We start from the raw sequence: 20909 nt of genomic DNA on the forward strand, positions 1-20909 counted from the left end.
CTGCCCAGATCCAGAAAAGTCTTCAAGACAGATATATGCTCTGTACAACGGGACTAGCCAAATTCTGCAGCCCACAAGAAAAGACAAACCCTTAAAACTTCTCTTCCTGTTCCTTACAAAAATGCTCAGATGTCTGGTAGATGGGGAGTTTAATCCAGGAAAAGCTCTGCAACTGACTCCAGTTGCAAATATCATGTACTGATATTCACACATCTCAAATCGATAATGAGAGGGAAAAAATACAACTCAGTGAAAAGAATTCTTTTGGGGATGCCACATTTAAAATTAATAACTTCCCACAATTTAGCAAAAGACATTATTGGACTATAATCACCCCTTTAAAAAGTAGGAAATCTGCCAAGTGGCAAGGACTTAAATTTTTAATGAAGTTTCCAGTTCAGCTCTATTTCCAGATCAGTGAGGAGCTTCATCTCTTCCAAAAGCTGCTGGTTTTTAGTCTTTAACTTTTAACAGCTCACCTTCTGCTCACTGGAAACATGAGAGTTACTTATTCTCAGGAATACATCATGCAAAAATGTCAAGTGATAGCTCCAGCAGTCAACAGAGTGGGAAAAGAGATCAGCATAGGATGATTCACATCATCTGTATGATCACCCATTAACCCGTTCCCCTTCTTCAACTGCTTGTACCTTTCCTGTCTCTCCTCCCTTCTTTCTTTCTTCCCACTCATTTTTCCCTCCCATGGTTTCCGTCACCCCACCCTCCTTTTGATTTAATCCCTCATTCTCTATGCCCCTTTTCTTAGCTTCATGCACCACATGAACCCAGACCTCTCTTACATGAACGTGGAGTGAAAAACCTGTAATAATGAACCAGTCACTGGACTTAATTGTCTGTGCTTTTTGCTACAGAAGTTTACAATCTGTCCCAGAACTTAGATTTTTCCCCTGATAGTTGGATATTTGCTTTGCATGGGGGAAGAAAGGTGACTGCCTGATTATGAAGAATGGGGAAGGAGGACTCTGCTGAACCCTTGCACTCCCCTAGCACATAACATCTCACAGAGAACACAAGGCTGTTGATGAGGGTATTTAGTCTGGCAAATGATAAATCACAGAGCCGGCATAATAGGCAGACATGTCCTCCATTAAGAAGCATGCCTGCAGAGCATGAATCTGCCCACACAGCGTGCTCACCACTCAAGTGCTTAGCTCCTAACAGTGCAGGCAACATCCAAGGGCAGTAAAAATACCAGCAAAGGTGTCAGCACTGCCCAGGTGACAGGGCAGACACCTCAGTTCCAGCATATACTTCCAGAATAGACGTTTTTATTTTATTCAGTGCCATAATAAGTGGCATTGATCCTGCCTTTCTTGAAATGCAAGTCTCTAACGTCCTTCCTTCCTAGACAGCACCTCTGTCCACACTGCCCGTGCCAGGGAGGCTGCAAAGATCAGGGGAATGGAAGGAAGGTGGGGACACTCATCCCTCAGATACGCCTTCTGTCTCACAGTTACTTACAGTTGCTGCTGGTGGCCCTCTCCCCAGTGTCCTCCTTCCCAGCTTCCTCCATCTGTCTTGCTGCTGCCAGCAGCAAGTCTCAGCCACTGTCTGGAGAAACAGAGCTGGTGGGAACTGGTCTCTCTCCAGTATCACAGGAGCCGCCTCTAGGGCAGGTTCTCTTCCCATACTGACCTTATTATGGCTCTTGTATTGCTCATTTACAGCCAAAAGACCAGTAGCATCCTGCCCACCAGCGAGAGGTCTGCAGTCACAAAGCCAGGCTCCATCTGGGTATTCCCTCAGGCCTCAGAAATTTTTAATTCTTTTATTCACAGGGGTACAGATTCAACTGGAAGGTGGAGTAACTCACAGATTAGTGGTTAAACCAGTCTCTGAAAGAGACAGAAGATGTGAAATAGGAGTTGTTAATGCTCCCAGGCAAAGGAAAGAACTGCAGCTCTGGGGCAGCTCTGTGAGAAAGGAGTGACGGTGCCACACCAACCACACCATGATTTAAGTGGAATCAGTAGTCTCTGAGACTGGTCCTTGCTGGTGCATGAGAGGGGGAGAGGCTTTGAGACATCCTGGAGCAGACCACCAAAGACACTTCAGCAGAGAAACTCTTGTTTCTGAATTCTGGTGAGATACATGCAGTACATGAATGAAACAGAAAACAATTTGCTGAGCCCTGTCAAAACTGAAGTGCTTCTGCACATGTACAGAGGCTGAACCTTCAGTACATTTGAAAAGCCCAGGATTTTAGATGCCTCCCAGCTGAGGTCACTGGTCTGAAGAGTAATAATTTTGAGTGCTGGTGTTCATGGTCCACTATGGGTACCAAAGTCCTTCACATGATCCGGTCTTTCAGCCTTAGGAACGGATGTGATCATCACTATATGATGTTTCAGATGTGAAAAATCCAGGCCAAGGCACAGTAGCACATTTGAACCCATCTCAATCACTACTGAAAGAATATGTTCCTGCCACAGAAATTAGGCACAATTTGGGGCATATTTTGGGTCTGCTTTTGGGTCCTCTCTTGCAAATCTTCTTCTGTGAAGAATTGTCGAATTGCTTAAGACTTTTGGACACTCTTTGGAGTGTATGGCATTTAGCAACATACATCAGCTGCAAACTTTGGGTTTGCTTTTTAAACTGTTGTTCAAAGATAAGCAATACTAATAATAGTGATTACATGGCTAGGGTATATGTAGCATATGCTTATTTGCAACTAGGGTTGTACATGCCAGTAAGAAATTTGGCACAGTGATTTAAATACCTACTTCCTTACTATATGAAAATGTAGTTTGTTCCTCACACGAGGCCAAGCCTATACTTAGCTTCAGTTTCACATTTGTAGCTCACCTGGACCAAGATGAGGTTAGCCCTGAGAAAAAGTCCACGCACTCTCCACTGTCATGACATTTTTTGACTTCACCTAATTGCAGAATCATAGCTGTACTGTCACTATATGATCCTCATCAAAGTCCTGAAATTCATTATAGGTTCTGCCTTTTAAAAAATTGCCTTTTGTAGGGGAAAAATTGCTAATATATTATTTTAGTGACTTCATATATGTATTCTCTATTGAATGCTCAAGACATTTGTTTAAAGACACATTCAGCATTCCCAGAATTCACTTGGTTTTATAAGGACTGCCAGCAGCAATCACCCAATTTGCATCTTAGTTGTAACTCCTCTCTCTTCTTTGTCTACTGTAAACACTAATCCACAAGACTGAATTTGTATTTTTGTGGATCTGGGAAGCCGATGAAGTATGCAAAGATTTGTGTTTGACCCCGTCATCCATACATACTGGTGTTGCAATTTCACCTTTCTGTCATAAAACATGAACTTTGGAGGGAACGCAGGAAGAAGGCAAGGACTGATTGGAATAATTTCATGAAACTGATAAACCATTTGACCACTAGTTTAGCTTTTGCCATTTAATTACCTGACCCAGTCTTAATTTCACAGAAGACTCGTACAATTTAATCCCTGAAAATTGTGATGTCCAAAGATTACTGGATCAGGTAACAGACATAGAGACCCGTATCACCAGTAAAGGCTTACCTTCCCAAGCAAGTTCAGTACAGGACAAGGTATGCACTTGAACAAATGTAGCACACGGATATAATTACTTTTCTTTAAAAATTACTGTGTATATGTTCAAGTCATACTAAAGTTAGCCTAAATACATCTGCTTGTCTATTCAGGTGCAATTATAACAGCATGATCAGTAACATTTTTACACTTTAACAAGGTTTAGTATTGTCCAAAGGTTTAATAAATTAAGAGGAAAACTTGAACTAAAGTTGCCTGGGGTCTATATTTAGGATTAATATATTTACAGGTAAATGGGACTTCGATTTCTCATGTATAGTCATTACAAGCACAATGAATATAGACGTGTTAGTGAAAAAAACATTGCATTTCTAGTAAAATTGTTCAAAATTGGAGCGTTTGAGACTCGGTGATGATAATTTCCCACATCTATACACTTTTAGAGTTTACAAAAATAGCAAGCTGTATTAAATTTGTGGAGTTCCATTTTCAGCATAGACTACCAAAGTTGACACAATTTCTAAGGCTTAAATGCAGGATACATACTCTTAAGACCTCTCTAAGAGTCTTTAAAAAATCACCAGTCACCAAATCACTCGGTTCTGAAAACATGGTCAAAAAATAAAGAGCTATAGGGGTTTGTTATTGCATGCTGAGCAAATGCAAGTTAAGGAGTGTGGAAATGAAGGGTGAACACTGCTCTGTAGGGAGTAATGCAGTGCACTTGGAAATTTATGGGATTTTCCAATGACTTTCCTTCACTCTTAGCTGTCCTTAGGAAGGAGTTTAGGAAGGACTGCACCTCCTGAACCACTGAGACTGGCACCAGCAGAACCGCACTTTTAATTGTGAGGTTCTTGATTCTGTTTTACTTCCCTTTCACAGGGATTGTCTTATCAGTAAGAGCAAAATGCAATCTAAATTCTGATGTCAGCTGCTTTCTCTAAACCAAAGACTCTAAGAAATATATCTGAAAACTGTGCTGAACTGAAGGCCAATGGTATCCTGGCTTGTATCAGAAATAGCGTGGCCAGCAGGGACAGGGAAGTGATCTGGTGAGGCCACACCTCGATTGCTGTGTTCAGTTTTGGGCCCCTCACTACAAAAAGGACATTGAATTACTCGAGCGTGTCCAGAGAAGGGCAACGAAGCTGGTGAAGGGTCTGGAGCACATGTCGTACGAGGAGCGGCTGAGGGAACTGGGGTTGTTTAGTCTGGAGAAGAGGAGGCTGAGGGGAGACCTCATCGCCCTCTACAACTACCTGAAAGGAGGTTGCAGAGAGCTGGGGATGAGTCTCTTTAACCAAGTAATAAGTGATAGGACAAGAGATAGTGGCCTCAAGTTGTGCCAGGGAAGGTTTAGACTGGGTATTAGGAAGCATTTCTTTCCAGAACAGGTTGTTAGGCATTGGAATGGGCTGCCCAGCGAGGTGGTGGAGTCCCCATCCCTGGAGGTGTTTAAGAGTCGGGTCAACTTAGCGCTGAGGGATATGGTGTAGTTGGGAACTGTTAATGTTGGGTTGATGGTTGGACTGGATGATTTTCAAGGTCTTTTCCAACCTAGACAATTCTGTGATTCTGTGATTCTGTGATTCTGTGAACTTTTGCTCTGCTCAGGAAAAATAAGGTGCATGGATGGATGGATGGATGGATGCATGGATGCATGGATGGATTGATGGGTAGACAGATGCACTAAACATTTCACCCCATACTTGAAAGCTAATGGAAAACACATTCTGTATCTTTGACAAATTAACAGAGCACAGCAACCTAGTTTTATATATCACAATCTTATTATTTCCTGTTTTTCTAGTGAGTTTTGGCTTGGAAAGCAGACCGACCTGTGCATGGATGAGTAATGTGTTTAGCTTTAGATTTGGCCAGAGAAGAAAATCCCAGAAGATCTTTTTACTTGGATGGAAATAATGTATGTTCCTCTGCTGTTACTCTCTGGGAATCACTGTTGCTGCTTTTATAGCTGATTGCAATGTGCTAATGTAATAGGGCCAAATCTCAAAAGACTTAGTGAAGTCAGTGGGAGTTTTCATTGAGTAAATTTAAATAATATCTGAGGAAGGATGTTAGGACTTGGTTTGTCACAAGATTTTCACGAGCACCCTAAAACCTTTACATCCTGAAAAAAAAGGGAAGTATTTTGTAAGAGTCCTAAACATTCTGTAACAGAGATGGTTTCTGGAGCACAGGCAGGCATTAAGGAAAACAGCTGTAGGACTGTCTTTCAGTAACCCCACCAAGTCACAGAGCAAAGGGCATTGCAAGGACAGAGTTGAGGATGGTATGTCAGAAATACAGTTGTAGCACACAGCACTGATGTCAGGCGAGCTCTTCAGGTGAGCAGGGTAGCATGCAGAAGACAGTCGATGTCAGACCCATCCATCTTCTCATGCTGGCCCCTCTACATGACTTAGGAAAGAGGGATGATCTATAGAGCAGGATCAGGAGTTCAGCATTTCAGAAGAAAGCCTCAGCTTTCTTTTCTCTTGAGCTGAGATTTCTGCTAATAAAAAGCAGAAACTCATGCCTTAGGTTTTGTGGGTTTAATTATCATCCTTCTGTAGAAAGTATTGATCTGGCTGGACTAGAACTCCTGGGTCTGACTCTTACCAAGGCCTTTTTGCAGTGTAAAGGCCCCGTTCATCAGTATAAAGCCAAGCTCATAGCTTCATTGGATTATACAATGGTCTCAGTTGCTATTTGTTAGATTTATAAGTAGTTGCATTTTTCAATAGATTTCAGGCCTGTGTGGCCAGAAAATGTGAACTATATGGATTTAAAACCAGCATGCCAACAAAAAGAACATTTACTATTTTTAAAACCCCTATTTTTAAACTAATCTCATGAATCATTAGGTTCTGTCTCTGGGGTTTTGAAAGGTTGCGATTCACATCACTTTCCAGCTCCAGAGAGTGAGAACTGTTCAGTGTTCTCCTCTCCTTGAAATTTCCATTAAGTATATAGATTAGTGTATACTGCTATGCCAACTTTGTAATCAGAGCTTCTTTTCACGAAAAGCTGGCTGGAGCCACAGATGTTTCTTGTAATACATATCATAAAATACTCACCTGAATGTACAAATTCTAGCCTTTTTTAGATGTTAATCTGGTTTGGATATTAGCCAGCTGGGCGTTTTTGAGGGTCTCTGTTTAATCAGCAGTCCTCTGCATTCTCTTCAGCCTTCCACAGATATATATACTTACACACATACAGCACAGTTAAAAAACATAATTCAGGAATCCTGGCATGAATATTTTGAAGTATCAACATGAACCCCTTGTATGCTTCTGACCTGTATATCTTCCTGAAGAACAATATTGGCTCACTGGCGTATACCACTATTTAAACACACATTTTTCACATTGAGGAGAGTCAAACACTGGAACAGGTTTTCCAGAGATGCTGTGCAGCCACCATCTTTGGAAGCTTTCAAGACCCAATTGGAAAAAGCCCTGAATAACCTGATCTGGTCTGATGGTTGATGCTGCTTGGAGGAGGAGACTGTTGTAGACTTCCTGACATCCCTTCCAGCCTCAATTACCATGTAATCATGGGATTCTAGGACTACACAGTGAAAATAGATATACGTAAATTTTTTTTTCAGTGGGTTTGGGACTTCTGTTATCAAATATTAGATAATCTTCACACTGCCACATTATAAGCCAGTGAAATCAATACAATATCCTGTTTTTCCTTGAAGTTACAGTGTTTGTGATAATTTTAACTATTCAACCTTACAATGCATAGAGTGCAAACATTTTTACAAAACACGTTTAAAAATCCACATTAAGGTTATCTTTTTCCCCCCTGACATGCATAGGGAAAATATTTCAGTCTCTCCAATTACCATAACTGCAAGTTCACACTATATATGGCTAAGGATGCTTTTAGAGGTGTACCTTTTCACACACCGAAGAGTAAAAGTAGAGGATATAAACAAGAGAGAGGTAAATCAGAACAAAAAAAGTAATGATGAATGCAAGAGAAAAGGAACAACATCTGGTGATATCTTTCCTCAGTTAAATAGTGTTCACTGATGCCCTAAGAGTCTCTGTTGCCAGCTTTAGACACGGATAGCATTCAGCTCCCACTGATTCCCTTACAGAAGGCATTTCATGCTGCTTGTGACATTTTTGCTGTATTCCCCTGATCTCTGGTTCATCTTCCTTCCTCCTTTTGTTCCTTTCCATGGCACAACGAGGACAGGATTTTACTCCCCCCTCAGTTTATGACTTCTCAGAGTTCACACCCTTTTCATCCTCTCTCTCAAGAGCTCTTGCAGTGACCTTTCCAGAAAAAATAAACTTTCAGATTGCATAGTGATTAGAGAAATTACCCACATTAAGCATTCCCCATGTGAGCAGGAACATAACAAAAGCTCTTTTAAGAAACTCAGGCACTCTGCTGTATCTGGGAGAGGTATCGCCTACCTCCTACAAAAGTGGACCTTTTATTCCTCTGCTAGATTTAATCAACCGTTTGTGTCTCATCTCAGCAAGAAGCCCTTTTGCTTCCTGAGGTTTGTATGACTTAGAAATGCTGCTGCTAAATCACCAGAACAATTGTATTAATTTTCTATCTGCTTACCCCATGCTTAGCCTATTTTGAGATCCTATTAATAATTAAAAGCTCACACCTATTCTTATAAGGTAGAAAAGCATTAACTGAAATGTCTGAAAGCAAACAGAAATGTCTGCTTTTCTTCAGAATACTTCTCCCTGACCTTCTCCCCATCTCCATCACCATAGACATTAAAATGACATGGCATGAGACAGAACCAGAAGCTCATTTACTAGGATATTTGACTCCAGTCCAGAGAACCACGTAAGTCATAAATCTATTTTACATAATCACCCCCTTTTTCCAACGAAGTATTCTGTTGTCCCAACAAATTATCTACAGGGCACCATTTATCCAATAATTTGTCTCTAAGAGAAATATTTTGACATTTTTCCTCCTTTCAGAAAACACAGGCAATGAAGCCGTTTCAACTAAGGTTAAAGAGTTTGTTGAGGATTTGGGAGATGTTTTTGAAGTTGAGAAAAAAATCAGTTGACAACTCTGATCACTTTGGCATAGCACCAAGAATTACAGATGCAAGAAACCATGTGATTGCTTGTTACTGCTGTCTCCAAATGCAAGTGTCACACCAAAGTCTTCCCTCTGTTCCTGTACAGTTCTTAAGCTTTTCTGTTAAGTGAGTGTGCTTCTTTTGGCTTATGGCTGTTAAATTCACCACAACAGGTGCAATATCAACATGTCTACAAGAAAGCAGTCATATACTGAGAACTCAAATGTTGAATTTCCCTTAAAAAGTAAAGAAAACAAAAAAATGTCAGTAACTCCCATGTCAGTCATGGTCAGTATGGTCATGTGTCAGGTAATATGTGAAATCAAAGAATTATTATAAACTTACTGTTTCTGATGAGTGTGCTAAATGCAATATAAAGCATTTGTAATTACTTTTACTTTTTTTTTTTAAAAAAAAAAGAAAGTAATTCTAGATAAAGAAACTCCTTTGACTCTATGAGAAAACGTGTTTGCTTTCCATAACGGGAATTATAACCATTTTCATTTTGATCTGTGCGCTACATTTCCCTGATCATATAGGTAGAAAATTTCACCTATTGCCAAGTTAAAACTGAGTCAGAGTGTATAGTAGCTCAGTACACAAATTCAGCTTTTTAGCCAACATTTTAAATCGTAAGGCCTCAAATTAATACCAGTTTTGCACAGGTGTTACATCCCTGCAAAACAAATATAAAGGACTAAATTTTTCCAGCCCCAGATGATGAGAAAGTTGAAGTGGAAAAGAAGAAGTGAAGATCAGGGATGGGCACTGCCTAAATAAATTTCTTTTTTAGGAAACAAACTGCAATGCAAGTTTTGAGGGGTTAGAAAAGATATGTGCAAATAACGTGTTAAAAAAAAGGCAATATATGCATGCTAAAATGAACCTTCTCAAAAGTGAAGTTGTGAGTCTGAGTCATCCCAGATTGTTCAGGGGGTGAAAAACAAGGCAATTACACTGCCTACTGATACGGAGTTGGTAGTGAATAATTTTTTTCAAGTATTTTCATAACCTCACAGTACCTGTGGAAGAAATAAGGGACTTCAGATAATTCTGGCAAAGCAGAATCAAAGAATAGTTTGAGTACATCCATGGTGAGCTTGTTTTAATTCATAAATCTATTATGGCAGATGAAAAGAATCATTTGCCTATAAAAATAATACAACCAGTATTATAAGAACATATTTTCAAGATTATTCTTTCACTTACACATATAAATGGCTTATATTAAACCACAAACTTTTCAGAGACACATTTCTTAAAGCAGTACCCTGGATCTAAGTATTCTGACCCTTTTATTTCATATTTGTAGTTTAATGATGTAATTGTATCATCCAATAAACATGTTATTAGAATAGTATGTAATGTTACAGCAAAATAACTTATAAAATCATAGCAGCCTCAGAAGTATACTCACACTGTTTGAATTAAGGCATCTAGTTCAGGAGCCCCTTGTTAATCAGTGAGTGAGGCTCCTCTGCAGGTCAGTTCAGGGAACCTTGCTTAGAAGCTTATTTCCAATAATTATACAAAGACCTTAAACATGAAGTATATGAAAACCCTCACTAGGTTCATTTTTAAGACAGGTTCCATAGAAAGAAGACACATGTGAAACTAAAGATGATTCCACTGTACTGTATTTCACAATGGATATAATTTCCTTCAAAATTTACATTCTAAATTTTTATTTTGAAATAGTCCTTGGTAACTGCTTTTGGGGGGATAAAAAACATGCCTGCAGTTTGCACTTACTAGCACTTTTACTGTTTCAATTATTTGTCTTACCCAGGCCCAGTTGTTTACTGTTTCAAATTATGTCTCAAATAGTTGCTCATTTGAGGTTTCCTACATGATTGTTTATTTGGCAAGGTAAGAAAAAAATCAATCTCAGAACTGAGGATTTTCCTTGTTCACATAAAAGTGTGCTCTCTGCTTTTATTCTAGCAACCTAGTGTACCCTAGTGCAAACTTGAATCACAGAAGATTTAGCTTTTGGAAAGGCTTTGTGAGCTCTTTACCAAACTAATAATATTCCTAAGGCAGCAATATCTTGTTCTCCCTCACTTTCAGATTCAGGTCTTGTTGTCTTTACTTTTTTAACACAGAAAATCATGTTCTTGCATTATAGGAAGTACTATCAGCAGCATAATTGGTCTGATGAACACAGTCATATAGACGCCAATGAAATATAATAAAAAATGTCAGAGTCCTTTCTGCACTTCTTCTTCAACACTAACAAAAAAACTTACACCTCAAGATCTGGATTTATTTTGGCTGTGTGCTACTGAAGAAACAAAGGTCCATACATATCTAAAATTATCTTGAAGAAAGCGATGACCCTGATGGAATGCAGTAGCTACCACAGCTGTATTTCAATATACACTGGACAATAAAACGATACATAGTAGGAAGGTTTACATCTCTTATGCTTTCTTGTGGAATTACTTCTTTCTCTGCTTCTTGGAGAGATTCAGCTTGTCATTTACATACATTATCAAGCCAGGGAATTCATTTATTTACAGCTCTGTGATTTTTTTCAATACACCCAAAAGAAGTTTACTAACAAGAAAGACGTTTAGTAACAGCTACAAATGCCTTAGGTTTGCCTAAAGCAACCATCTTTATTTTAGATATCCAGTATTTAGGGCCTTTTCCAAAGTATATAGGGCTTAACAGCAAGACTTGCTTCAGACCAAGCCTTCATTCTGCAAAACACCAGAACCACCTAAGTGCCAGTGTAGAGGAATGTGAACTATTTTCTTCAAATGGGACACACAGAACAAAAATGTGCTCTGTGTACATCTGAGATATAGATATATTCCATAGATAATGCAAGTCTCCATTCTAACACAGTCCTTACGTGAATGAGGTGAAGCTGTTTGGTCTATCTGTTCTTTGATTTTCTTTTTGTAAATCTGAATAACATTGCTATCCTACCTCCTGGTATATAATGAGAGCACAAGCAGTAAATCATTTTGGGGTGCTCCAATATTATGGGTATAGGGTCAGATAGATCAAATTAATGTGCAAATATTGAGTATGTGCAGTATCACTCCAGGATGCGATCCTCCCAATTTATAGCAGGGCATGATTGTTTAGGTTAGTAATAACAAGATAGAAAGATTAGATCATTATATGGTATGTTGCTGATAGCAATCCAAAGATTTTCACAGAATTTAATAAAGAAAAGAAGATGTATGTGTTTTCAGGTGAAATATTAAAAGGAATAAAAATAAGTCTCTCAGTGGAGAAATGCAAGCAGATGGAAAAACTATTATGCAAATGCATGATTCATCATTTTCCTAAGGAAAAAATTTGACCTGAAAAATCTAAAACTGGAATTTGGCCACAACACAGATGCATGCCAAAGGTCTGATCCTTACTTACTTTGTTGGAATGCTCTTTAAAATTGCACAAAGGATCACATTATTTAGAGGTTTTTACAATCCCAGTTCAGCTGACTTGCTCACTTGACTTAAGTTATAGTGCCATCTACTGTAGTAGGTAGTCCAGATATATTACAAAATTTCCTTGTCCTGAGGTTATTTTTCAATTATTTTCCACTGTATCTGTAAACAAATCAAGCTATGAATTTAGAAGCACTCAAAATAGTATCACATATGAATATAAATAGAAGGGACATCCAGAGTTACAACGCAGTTAGAAAGCACTATTAGGAAACCAGGCAGATGTACAAACTACAATGAAGGCTTTTTGAGGGTATATAACTTGCTTTGGAGTTCACGATGGCCAGAAAAGCCAGTCTTTAAATACTAAAACTAGAAGGAAATTTCCCTGCTGTTGGGTTTTCCTATACCTGTCAGGTCTGGAGTTTTCACAGATTCTTTCGAAACTTCTGAGAGTGCAGCTGCTGAAGAGGATACGCCGAGAGATGAACCGTTCTGCTGCAAGAGGGATTTTTTCTGTACTCTATTAAATGCACTCTCTGCTAACCTTAATCCCCTCCCTCCCCAGAAAGATGCCATAGAGTTTTGTGCCCATCTGCTGCATCAGGGATGTTAAGTTGCACATTTCCATACATATCCTCCCCCAATGCTCCGGTGTGATGAGCATATGTGAAATATCACAGGACATTGATACTGAGATCTAACAGACAGAACTGGGTCTGAAAACCTTGCCTTTTTGTAGACACCTACAACATGCTATAGGGACAGATGCTAGTTAGAGACGGTTCCCCTGATTCAAGCAATGTGGAGACAGATATAGAGTAGCCTCCAGAGAGCCTTCTGGCATGTTGGTATCACGACTGGGACGTAATCAGCTCTTAGGACAGATACAGTTGACACACAGCCCACAGTTTCACAGCCCATATGTTCATTGTGCAGCTGTAGTCTGGGTAGCCCTGCAGAGTAGTGAATGACATACAATCATCTCATTTGTCTGCATGCTCATTAGACCAGAAGTAATTATGTTCCAGAAACCCTTTACATTGATGCAAATGAAGAAAAAGGTGCTAGTACTACTTCTGTGTCAGGCTTTAGTTTTCTAAATGCAAGGAAAGAAATCTTCACTCTTCATAGTGAGTGAGCATTTGTAGTCTATGATTTCTATTCATACTCCAGGCAATATCCACTAATTTACTGAACCTGTAGCCAAATAACTTTTCATATCTTCCTCAAAAATCTTTGCATCAACTTCCAAGTAAAGTCAGGAGGATTCACATCTAAAATGCACCTGGTTGCATCACTGAACATCAAATTCAGTACAAGACTATACTGCTCTGTGTCTTAGACCAAAGGGACTCTGTTCTTTTTGCTACCTACTTTTTGAAAGCAGTCTGCCCTTTCTGCTGATTCCTCAGACCATTTTGCAGCTGAGGGCTGCACTGCAAAGACAGCGGAGATTTATAGCTAGTTAATTCTCTCTGTAGTGAACTGCATTGTACGCCCTTCTCCTTTTTGCTTCTATTGTGAATGATTCCCCTGTTGGAATTTTTATTGAGCAATGGAAAAAAAACCTTAAAGAAACACATGATAGTGTAGCTCACTGAGAGGTCATCTCATGTAGACTCGTGCAAGTTGGTTGTGTCCCAGATGGGCCTTCCTAAGGATTTAATTCCATATCAGCACGTTGAGTTTGACACTGGGCATTTTAGTAAGCCTGTGTGAAAACACTTTACTGCTCAAAGACATTCTTCTCTGAAAGTCTTTTGTTCAAACACATTTATAGCACCCATAGCTGAAAAAGATGGCTATTTTACATTGGGTATAGCACCAGAACTTCTGGGAGAAAAAAAAACTTTAACAAACCTAAAGGCAGGCTAAGGTGTTAAGCAAGGCCATAATTTCAGTCGTTTGGACCTGGCATAAACCAGAACTGCCACTGAAAGAGGTCACTCTGCCCTTCCCTGACCCTTGTGTGTGCAGGCCCTGCCACTCCCATCTGCTCACACAAAGGCTCGTACGGCCTCATGTCAGCTTTATTCTTTTTACTATGGTAATTTCGAGCCAGGCCACTGCTCTGACCCAGTTTACCACAGTCTACATGAGTTATGACCTTATTAATTAAGAGAGTGCCAAGCAGTGCAGAGGGACTTGCAGCTACTCTCTTTACAGGTGGTCATCTCTGGAGAATGGCTTCTTCCTCTCCACAAAACACCTGGCTCTTGGTCTTCTACAGATCACACATAGTGCCGTTGTGGCTCACAGACACAACTCTTTTGTCTGCTTTTTTTCAGTTCAAAGAGTCTGACAGAATGGGATGGCCATGTTGCAACTTACCAGGAGAGGTTTCTTATTGCGTGAAGCAGTGGATATGTGCTGCACGCTCTGTGGTAATGTAGGCAGCAAAGGGGTTGACGAGCAGGGAGTAAATTTGGGGGACCTTGTAGGACAGAAAGACGCAGAATTAGCAAAGTCTCATCTATCCTGCACACTCAGGGGGATCCTGGGGTGAACTGTATCGTGAACCTGCCCAGGCACAGAGGGGAGGTGCAGGCAGGAGGAGGAGGGGTAGCAGAAGGGCAGCTCCCCTTCCTCCAGTGGCAGTATCCACTTCAAGTGCCTGGAGGATTTCAACTGGTCTTGGAAGGACATCATGAATCTCACAGCAGTGACGTGTAATAAGCTGATCTTAATGAAAGAGAATGTAATTCCAGGGAGTTAAAAACTGCCGAGTTGGCTTTGGCATACATAAAAGATGGGTGAGCACTGGTACAGAAAAGAAATGGATCAGGGCTCTGGTTTACTGCTCAGGGCAGAGCAGCTGAGACACTATCAGCAACCAGTCCCTGTCCTTAAAAGTTGTTGCAGGTCATCTGCATTAAATTATATGATGGTAATACTGAATCTTTATATGCTCAAGTTTGGGGCAGAGAATATTAATTTGGAGTGTGTGCCAGTAGACAGCAACATTAATGTCCCTGCTAAAAAAAAAAAAAGAGTTTGTCTTCAGAACCATTCATTTTTAGTTGTCATAGAAACAGACATTAGAGCCATTTTATATCTGGCTGACAAATCCCACGTTTTCTGATCCTGCTTTTCTGATTTCTCTTGCTTTTCTTTTTTTTTTTTTTTTTTATGTCTGATCTTTACTTCAATGCAAAATGTCTGACAGAAACTTCTACCTGAAACACGAATACAAATTTATTATTTTTGTCTGTGAAATTCTCCATTGCTCCTCATATATATTTGCTCAGTTCACAGTAAAAATATGTATTTCTAGTTAAAAACAACCAAAAGGAATAAAGACACACACATGAAACAAAACTACAGATACTTTCCCTTTCCTTTTTTGTTTCAATAAAGTATCAGATATCTCCCTTCTAACAAATCTAATTCTCATTTATTCTCCTAGTTTGCTCATTTTCAGTCATCCCAGATGGGTTACAAACACAAAACAGGAATTTGTATTTACTTACTTGCATTTTAAATGAGTCAAATTATATGATTTTTGTGACTGTTTTCATTCATTGAGGTGTTCTCCCAATATTTCTGAAATTTTCTACTTCCTTTTTTCCTGCTTTAGTGATGGTATCTTATGACCTCACTCCTGCAGAAAGAGAAAATCAATATTTTTAAAAATGTTCACTCATTCTGAGTAGCTCAAATGCATAAAGGTGCTAAATTCCCTCAGTGTTTACCAACTTCAGATAATACTGCTGTAGCTAGCACTCCAGATTTCAGATTCTCACAAATTCAGTAGGTGGAAATTTGAGCCCAAATGCCTCCTTTCATTAAAATACATATCATGGTATAACTACCTAACTTACAGAGAGAGAGTTAATGAATATAACATTTGCAAACTATATAATAAACTCATATTTAAAGTGTTGGGAAAATGCAAAATAATTATGAGTACTTTGTGTATTTTCTGTAACACAAACTGAAGTTGGGCTAAAACTGATTCAGACTTTATACACCGTAAGTTAGTTATGTATGAATATTACTTATTCCTAAAATATCTGTAAAATTCCTAAAGAAATAACCTTGTTGAGAATAAGGAATACTTTTCTGTCATTAAGCTGTTAACAGCAAAAGCATGTTCTATTTAGACACATGAAAACAATGCTGCAGCATTCCTGGAGAATGGTCTCGCAAAACACAACTTTGTTGCATTACAAGTATCCTGACAGTAAGTCTGGTTGTGTCAGCTTGCCAGCACACACAGCTTTCATCAATTCATATTCTGCTTATTTGCTTTCCTTTGCCATTGTCCTGGTTTCGACCAGGATGGAGTTAATTTTCATTGGAGTATTTCATACCATGTGATGTCATGCCCAGGGATTTAGGTGGGCGGGTTCTCTCTCTCACGCAGTCTGCTCGTCTGCTGTGTTGTTGCTATGGGGGGGCGGTCGCCACGCTCGGTAAGCCACTGCTACATTTTACCCGTTTCTTTTTGGACTCACTATTGTTACTGTTGTTCTCTTGTTATAGTTAGTAAATTCTTTCTTTTTATTCAACCTGAATTCTCTTCTTTTTGTCCCTCCCCTATTTTACCAGAGAGGGGAGGGGGAGGTGAACGGCCGGGCACGTGGCGTCTGTCTGCCGGCTGAGTTCAAACCTCCACAGCCATCTTTAAATCTAAACCTTTGTCCTGTAATAACTGTAATCAGTGCATGTGTAATTGTGATTTACGGTATGGGCAGCGGTTGACAGCTCCTCCTCTGGGGCGAGTCCCCTCCTCCCTGAATTGTAGGGCAGCGAGAAGCTGCCGTGGGACTGACAGCGGTGATTTATTCTGCAATATCCTCAAGACCAAACCTCCGGGCTAGCTGCACAGCCTCGTCCCCCGGGCACTCTCAGGGCATGTTGGAAGGAAGATCTCTGAAGCGCCGTTCCTCTTCGCCGTCTCTGCGGGCAGGACGGCCCCCAGGAGAGCTGCAGATGAGAGCGATCCCTGTTCCCCGTTGCACTTCTGCAGAGGTGCCCGGTGCTACCTGTGCCGCTGCACCTGCCTGCTGTACCCCAGCACAGCCACTCCTCAAAATCTCGGTGGTACAAATGGGACACCCAACCCCTCTGCTGCAACCCCAGCAGGGGAATAGGAGTTGGGACTTGCCACACCACACAAAACACCATCCTGGCAGCTGGAATGACGAGCAGAGGCCATCAGCATGGGCACATCCCCTCTGCGCATGAAGCAGAGCTGCATAGACATGGACGAGGTTTGAATAAGATACATTGCTTTACAGTTCCAGACTAATTCTGCTTACTTATAACACAGTAACAACAGATACTGCCACTCCTGAAATCTGGATGTGTACAAATTTCAAAAAACCAAACCTGAACGTCATGGAGCAGGCTTCTCTTGTCTGAAACTGTATCTCTAAATAGCTCAGCTTGAAAGAGAGAAAGCCTGGGCTCATAGTGCTAAGGCATGTGCAATACATGAGTGAGCAGTGGAGATTTTCAAATTCAGAGTGACTCCTGCTATCAGAAGCAAACAGAAATTGAAAAGGAAAAAGTTGCATAGGTTTCCATTAATTTTCTAAGTTATCCCATAGCTTAAATTTTTTGAAAAATCAAAACCATCTGAAAGTGATCTTGATAGTGCTGTTCTTTTGTCTGCATAAGCACATAGCCCACTCAGAGAAAGAAAGATACGTTTAATGCACTTAACACATTTAAGAGGTTTCAGTCAATTTAGAAGAGGAGATTAACTGCAGAAAGGTATGGCAAAAAATAGTTTAGTGTCAATCTTAAGGGTAAAAATGAAATCTTGAAGAAAGGCTTTTAAACAAAAGGAAAGTGAAGCTATCCAAAAAATAGTATGTGATTTCAAGCTGAAAATTCAATTTCATACTTTTTCTGGAGGTAACTGAGCCTTCTGATTAGCAGCTCATATGGAAGTGGATTCAAATGGGGCAACTGAATTTATTATCACCTCTTGCACATTCCTTACCTTCCTGCCTTGAGGGCTGGGATATCCATGCCATTTGCAAATCATCTCCTGATTACCCATACTTTTCAACCTGGCTCTGAATCACAGGGTGAATAGCTGAACCAAGAGAATGAGCAGACGGATGGGCAGTCATAGGGGGAAATAAATGGAAGACTGTGCTCACATATATGAGCCCAGAACAATGCAATACCTACAAAAAGACAACTCTCGACAAGAGGTGAATAATACCTGCTATCTTCCTACCAACTGTGTCAATAGGAGGTCTTGTAGATGTTCTTTGGATGCAGTTTCATGTTACACTTAATCCAACCTCACTGTGAGCTGCAACCAAAAGATTTGGTAATATTCCCCCTTTCCCAGCACAGGCTGTTGCTACCTTTGTTTGGGAACGGGAACATGACTGTCCCTTTCCTTGTCAGCCTGCAGTTACATTAAAGTTAATAAAACTTGAAATTTTGGTCTTTGAAAGCAAGTACATGGTCAAGGATTTGTGCCTATTTGCCACCTCCTTTGGAACACATTTTTTCTCAGTTGTCTGAGCAGTTTTATAAACTGAGGCATTTCAGTGGAAAAGACAATTTCTTACAGTTTAGAGTGTACAGACTTTTACCATTTGGATTATTTTACTGGGAGAAAAACAATAAAAGAACATGCACAGTGGCTCCAGGCAGCTTTGGAAAGATCAAAACCTTCAAGACTACAACTAAAGAAACAAAAAATATTCAATGCAGTTGGACTAGCATAGCTAGGACTTAAGTTTATACAACGAAACATACATTGCAGATCTCAACTAAGTTGAGGCCTCTTCTAGTTTTGAGTATTATCCTGATTAACACAGCATTTTTTCTTATCTCTTATCTTTTCACTTTGTTGTCTGTAACACTAAGGTATGATATTAAAATACAAAGTCAGTTTGAAAATTCCTGCACCATTCTCAGTCTCAATTCCTCAGTGACATTTCTAACATAAATTAATTTTTTTAATATAAAGATATATTTTTGCTGTGTTGATGTTAGCAAAACAAATTACTTTTAAAAAATGTTATTATACTGAAACTGGTTCTGCCACTCTTACCTAGAAGTAATACATTTAAATGTAGTTTGAAGTAACCACATACAATATAAATGGGTGGTAAAAGCGTTCTCCTCCCCTTTGTTTTGCAGCAGTAACATCCTAGTAGAAAAGGCTCCAAAAGGCCTGGGAGAGGAAAGCATGGAGAGTTCTTGTGGGCTAACACGACATGCATCATAGAGTTCTCAGAGCACCAGCTGCTGCTTTTATGTTCAAAATGAGGATTACACTTGAATTTGCATCCTTACCGAACAAGAGACCAAAGGAACAATATACAAATAAATAGTCTCTTGTGGATCCATAAGAAACAGAGACTTAATGTATAGGCCACTTTCTTATGTAGAGTTGCCAGTGTCCCTTTTTCCCCCCTGCTTTTGGGATCAAGGGAGCTCCAGCTGTTGCTGTCAGATGAAAGAATATCCCATGGTGTGAAAGAGGAACTGATGGAAAACACTAGTTCATCTGCCACTACTTATTCTCATGGTAGGCTATGGGTTTGGAAGGTGTGCAATTACTTCAAAACCTATGGCTTTTGCTGTCCCCAACAAACCTTACCAGGACTCTTCTCCCAGACCAAGTTGTATCACTGATAACTCTTCCTCTCATGACCACATTTCTATTTTAGCCCATGCTCCACCTCAGCTTTCTGAATTTTACTGGGTGAAGGCAACATACGGTCTAAATAATTTTGATGTCTACAAAACATGAGGCATTAACATTTTTACTAGAGTGGATCAACTCTGAAGTTGCTCCATGGAGAGATAATAACTCACAAAGAAGCTATTGCAGACCACAAGAAAGATGAAGACATATTTAGTAAGTCTACTCATGAAAAGAATGAAAACACAGTAGACAATAAATAGAACAGCTTCCATAATACTTAGTCTCCTACACTGTTTGCAGAATTTGCTTAATGATATGTATACAAGAATAAAAATGATCATAGCCTATTCTGTAAATGCTTGTAGGCAGTAAATCTAGCAAGTCAAACTATTTAGAAAGGCTCCAAAGTGGAAAAGCCTCCTGAGCACGAAACACAGGATGGGGGTGTGGGGTCCAAGGGCTTCATTGATCACCCTTCATTATCTTAAAGAGCAAAGAAGAGGTGATGTCTTTTCCTCTTCAAAGACCTTCAGCAGGGTCCTTCAAATGCTAGTGGCAATCCCTGAGGTGGCTTCTGAGGTTACTGTACTGACTTTCTTATTTGTATTTAATTTCCTTGCCCTTTTAAACATCATTACGATCTCTGCATAACTTCTTTAGATATTCAGACGCATGTAAAATATTCAGCTGCACACAACCTGTGAATTCTCCTGTGAATTTTTGTCAGATCACTAGGATAGCAAGGGCTATGTTTTCTTGACTTCAGTAACTTTGTTCATTGCAGCCAGAAATATTAAGTGTTACAAGTGCTTCATTTTGTTCTGTAGAAGACTAGTCACTAAATCAGTTCATCATTAAGCAAACATGTGAACTCAATTAGATCTCAATACTTTAACAGTACCTGTAGGCACTGTGGCAAATCCTGAAGAGAATCTTCCTTGCAAAACCAACGAATCATTTAATTCACATGTGACTTTTGCATTCATAGATGTGAACTTGTACTTTTAACCTGTGATCAAACATGGTACTATCAGTCATAATTGTAACCAACGCTAAAAGTTCAATTAAGGCTTTTTGTTTGTTTGTTTCTATCATCTCTAAAACATTTTTTTCAGGTGATACTCTTGAACTTTTCCAAAGGGTAAGGGATGTGCTATTTCCTCTAACCAGGAAACTCCAATAGAGTTGAAAACAGTCTCAATTACAGGATTTCTGGCTTCCAGAATTATTAACACCAGGAATGACACAAGGTCTGCTG

This window comes from Strix uralensis, chromosome 5 (genome assembly GCF_047716275.1).
Source record: "Strix uralensis isolate ZFMK-TIS-50842 chromosome 5, bStrUra1, whole genome shotgun sequence".
NCBI lineage: Eukaryota > Metazoa > Chordata > Aves > Strigiformes > Strigidae > Strix > Strix uralensis.